Source organism: Lipotes vexillifer, unplaced genomic scaffold, assembly GCF_000442215.2.
Source record: "Lipotes vexillifer unplaced genomic scaffold, Lipotes_vexillifer_v1.1 scaffold6, whole genome shotgun sequence".
Classification (NCBI taxonomy): domain Eukaryota; kingdom Metazoa; phylum Chordata; class Mammalia; order Artiodactyla; family Lipotidae; genus Lipotes; species Lipotes vexillifer.
Genome location: NW_006799037.1, coordinates 44,870 through 50,463, shown reverse-complemented (window position 1 = coordinate 50,463; position 5,594 = coordinate 44,870).

Sequence of the window (5,594 nt, the reverse complement as noted above, 5' to 3'; positions counted from 1 at the left end):
TTGACTAGGCCAGTTGTTCTCAACCTTATCCGACCTCTTTTTGTAATGTCCTCTATGCTATTCTTAAATGAGGTCTATAGATACTATAGTCTAAATACACATATTTTTAAAGAATCAATATAGTGCTTTAACTATAATACAAGGAAGAAATAAAAGGAAAGTGAGGGGACTTCCTTGGTGGCGTAGTGGTTGAGAATCCATCTGCCAGTGCAGGGGACACGGGTTCGAGCCCTCGTCTGGGAAGATCCCACATACCGCGGAGCAACTAAGCCTATGCGCCACAGCTACTGAGCCCGCGTGCCTGGAGCCCGTGCTCCGCAACAAGAGAAGCCACCGCAGTGAGAAGCCCGTGCACCACAAGGAAGAGTGGCCCCCGCTCGCCACAACTAGAGAAAGCCCACGCGCAGCAGTGGGGACACAACACAGCCATAAATAAAAATAAATTAAATAAATTTATTTTTAAAAAAGGAAAGTGATTTACAATAAAATAATCTGTATTTTAATATGCAGTTGCTCATGGACAGCTACACTAAAAGTCATAAAGCAGTAGTCAGATGCTTGCAACAATACAAAAGCACAAAATTATACAAGTTCTGGCTACAATTCAGACTGATATAAGTGCGTTGTGTTGGTGACTCAGATGCCATCAACAATATTGGAACCAGTAACGGTAATTTTTTGAAATGGTGTCGTCAAACCCTAGCATAGTGTCCAGTACTCAGATTTAGTGTTTTTTGAGATAAATAAAAAACTTTTCGAAAACAAAAGAGATCCATTCAAGATTTTTAAAAGAGAAGTATCTGGATCAGAATAATCTTCAGGAAGATTTAAGACCCTAAAAGATAATAAGCTTCAAGGTCTGGGTTGTTTTCATATTTGGCTCATCTCCCACTCCTACCCCAGTGCTTATAAGCCGTGGGTACTCAATACGTGATTTTGAATTGAATTGATTTGAATCAAAGAATTTCTCCAGCAAAGTGCCCACGGGGCCCTTTTGTATAACATTAGCTTTGGGCAGAGCTCCAGAAAAGCAGCGTTGGTGGAAGAGATTCCCTTACCACAGGGCCCAAAGTTAGTCCTATCTCTATTTCATATGTGCAGGATTCTGGAGTCTGAAATAGAATGTTCTAGGTACAGCTCTATTGCAAAGAAAGCTACATTCTGTCAGATCATCTCAAGATTCACTAGCAACAAGCACAAGGACCAACAATCACAGAAGTCTTTAACAAAAAATCCATTCTATGTAGCTGGCACACATGTGTTTCAAACTTTGGTTGCCTGTTTGAGGAATGTCTTCATTACCAAGCATAGTGCCTGGCACATAATAACCACTTAACGAATATATGTTGAATGGATGAATGAATAGCAGCAGTTGAAAACAGTGCCTAAGATAGAAAAATGGAAAAGCAAAATTCTAGTGTATGTTACAAAAGAACCACATCTGGGACTCCATTAGTTTTCAGTTTGAAGAACCATCTAACAGACTGACTCAAAAGCAAGCATTCAGGTTACATATCCAAAACAAAACAACAGTGAAAAAGTAAGTAATATATGTGCATGGTGACAAAGTAATGCAGAAGAGCCTAAGATGAAAAGTAACAGCTTCTTTTTTAAAAAAATAAATTTATTTATTTATTTATTTAAAATTTATTTTTGGCTGTGTTGGGTCTTCGTTGCTGGGCTCAGGCTTTCTCTAGTTGCAGTGAGCAGGGGCTACTCTTCGTCGTGGTGTGCAGGCTTCTCATTGCAGTGGCTTCTCTTGTTGAGGAGCATGGGCTCTAGGCGTGCGGGCTTCAAGAGTTGTGGCATGTGGGCTCTGTAGTTATGGCTCACGGGCTCTAGAGTGCAGCCTCGGTAGTTGTGGCGCACAGGCTTAGTTGCTCCTCGGCAATCCCAGAGCAGGGCTCAAACCCATGTCCCCTGCATTGGCAGGCGGATGCTTAACCACTGCACCACCAGGGAAGTCCCAAGTAACAGCTTCTTGATCTTCTCCCCACAACTTTCAGTCTCATTGCCCCAGATAGGTCCAAGTTTCTAAAAGTAAAATTTTGTTCAAAAGATCGTATGACATTATACACCTATTTTCAGCTTAAGCCATTTTCTCTAACTATGAAACTACTGATCTGATTAAGAAGACTTACACATGGAGTTGATTTTCAAATGGTGGGTAAAGTTTGCAAGGAAACACTTCTACCATTTCAACTTTGGTAGCCATGGCAGATGTTGCCTGTCATTACTCAGTATAAAGCCATTGTTCTCTTTAATAGCAGAAAGACAATAACATTTATTTATAAGTAAACATTTGTTGAGCATTATGTGCAGGCATTCGAAGCACTCACTTTACAAATATGATCTCATTTAATTCTCACAATTTTTGAAGTATGTACTATTATTATTCCAATTTTTCAGATGAGGAAACTGAGATTGAGGTTAAATAACATGTTCTGAGTCATACAGAAGACAGTAAACAGTGGCACTTGAACACAAACTGCTTGAAGAAAATCTGAAAATGTCTCACAACTCTGAATCCCACTTCTGTCAGACTCCTGGAAAGTTCTGGTCTTTTAAAATGTATACCTTACAGCATTTGAGAAAGGCTGTGATTATCCAAGTGGGATAAAATATCAAGACTATTTGGGAAAACGATGCAAACTCTTAAAAAGAAAATAAGCTTTCCTGTACTGCAATGGTTGGCAGCCACTTTTCCTCATAAGGTTCCTCATTTTGCCCAGTGAGAACGTTTCCAATGGAGGACAAAGGCTGACAATCAGAAACAAGTAAAGAGCAATAAACAACCTACAGTCAATAAAACAACCTACAGGGACTTCCCTGGTGGCACAGTGGTTAAGAATCCACCTGCCAATGCAGGCGACATGGCTCCAACCCCTGGTTCGGGAAGATCCCACAAGCCGCGGAGTAACTAAGCCCATGCACCACAACTACTGAGCCTGCGCTCTAGAGCCTGCGAGCCACAACTACTGAAGCCCACGCATCTAGAGCCTGTGCTCCACAAGAGAAGTCACCAAAATGAGAAGCCCATGCACCTCAATGAAGAGTAGCCCCTGCTCACCACAACTAGAGAAGGCCCTCAGGCAGCAACAAACACCCAATGCAACCATAAATAAATAAATAAATAGTAATTGTGCTCTCTGGTTGAGGGACTGTAATTAGGTGTCATTTCCAACCCCCCATCCCCCAGCAATTTCTATAGTATCATTTTTAACTAAAAAATAAATTTGAGCAAAAACGATAAAGCATTATTTTACTAAAATAGGTTCTGGCCTCACTATTGTAGAAGTGGGGAGAAACAGGAGAAAGATCTTGGGATCACGTTTATCAGGGATCTCTAGAAAGTTCCCTCTGCCACACTCCCATCTTGTTGAAACTTTGTCTCAGAAACCAAGGTTTATTTTCTCTCGGAATTTTGGAAGTTTTGCTCTTGCATTAAAAAGAAAAAAAAGTGAGTGTTTTGTTTTCATTATTATTTACTAAATTTGGGAACTGGGTCAGGCAAACCAGTTCCGGTCCTGGGCAAGTCCCTTTGATCTTCAAAATCCAGTCAGTCTTTGAGACACACAGCCTGTCTCCTTTCACAGGTCAGGAGCTTCCACTGAAACCTGCACAGAGCACCTGTTGCTTGGGGCGACTTCAAGATGTCAAATTTCGGTCTCAGATTCCAGTCCCGGGGCGGGATATTCGAAAACCTGCGCCTAATCTCTTCCGGGCGGTGGTGCCGGGATGGCCTGGGATCCACAGGCGCAGCCCTCGGCGCAGGCTGCCCGGATGCGGCGCGCGGGAGCCGAAGGTGCGGGTACCCTGCAGTCGCGCGTCCGACCTCCACACAGGCCTCCGCAGGCGTGGCCTGCGCTGACTCAGCCTTTCCGGTCAGTGGTGGCTCCCCACTGCCCCGCACGTGCGGCCGCAGAGCGTCACGGCTCACTACGCAGAGCCGGGGGCGGCCGGCGCCCTCCGCGCTGACCGCGTTCCGGCCCCGCCGTGACCAAGCCGCTTCCGCCTCGGGGTCCGTTCAGCTCCTGCAGCCGCTGCCGCTGCCGCCGCCGCCACGCGCCTTCTTCCGCCCGCAGCCGCTGGCCTCTAAGGTCCCGACAGGGCTTGGCAGCTGGATAAAGCATCCCTGAACTCCAGTGCCCTCTGCAAGGCTCTTAGTGAAGAATTGAGGAGCTGAGGCCTCAGGTCGGGAAAACGGCCCTCACCGCGCAGTGCAGAGTGGGTGACTGGGGTTGAGGCAGCGGAGGCCTCGGCAGCCCCATGACCTGCGTTGGAAGCTCAGCATTGCTCCTTGCTTGCCGGGTGTGCGACTCCTAGAGAGTCGCTCAATATGACCAAATCTCATTTTAAACATGGGCGAGATGGGGATGAGACCATTACCCACCTTGGTGGTGTTGGCCCAGCCTAGCAAATAGCGGGAACTCAGCAAATCTAACTTTTTGTTATTTCTTCTTTTGAAATTACCTTTTGGATGTAGTTCTCTCTCTCCACGCCACCGCAACCATCTTGCACTTCTTAACATCTCAGTGCAGGGTCACCGCGGGTGACTTCCTAACTGGTTTTGCCACATTCCCATCCGACTCTCACACAATGACCTGGCATGTTTTTAAGGCACACTACGTTTTTCAAGCAGATTGCCCTGCTTCAAGAAAATGGAACACCTCCCTGTTGTTTTTTGGTTTGCGTAGAAAGTCCCTTTTCTGGTATTTAAGCACTAGAGTGTAGCCTGGCTCACCCAAACCCTCATCCCTCCTATAAATATTTATGCTTACTCTTCATCCTACATTGTGGCTCATCGGGGGGGGGGGGGGGGGGGGGGGTGTATACTATGTAATAAATGCTCTCATCTAAGTGCGAACAAGAAAGGAAGCAACTGAGAGAATAGAGGGGGATGAGAAAAGGTTTCACGGAGGAAGTAACATATGGGGGTGTGTGTGATAAGGGCAGTGGCTCGGTGGAGTTTGTCAGCACTGTGATAGATAATATATATATCAGTGTCCTGGTTGGTGTAGAACCCAGACATCAAGTTGGGCTCTGCACTGTTGTGACAGAGTGCTTGAAACACCTAGTCCCTTCCCTTGATTTTCTTGGGTCCAGAAGAAGTATGTAAAATTTGAGTTTTAAAATGAACATCACCTGATGAAACACAGGCTGTGGGAAGTAATAATGGATTCCTTAAGGGAAAAATCCCCTACTGAGGAAGGAGTTCCCATAGAGGGTAGATTCAGCCACAGGGCCTGAATGTTAGAAAAGGGTGTTTATGAAGATTTTATAAAGCTGTATTTGAACATGGTCCCCACTCAGTCCTAGGAAGGAGAAGGCTGTGTACTGAAACAGAAACAGCCAACTCACCAGGAGCCCAGGTACTCTTCTGGATGATTGCTGAAAGAACTGAATTGTTAGGAACTCAGCTGTGAGATCCCCAATGAAAAGAGCTTTGCATGAGAAAGGGACAGGCATTTGCCTACCGACCGGAGAGAGAAGGGCAGCACAGATCTGCAAGTTGGCAGAGACAGACTCGAGATGGCAGTAGCAGAGAGTGGATGCTCCAAGGGACCTCGGCATTCTAGGGCACCTCTGTGACA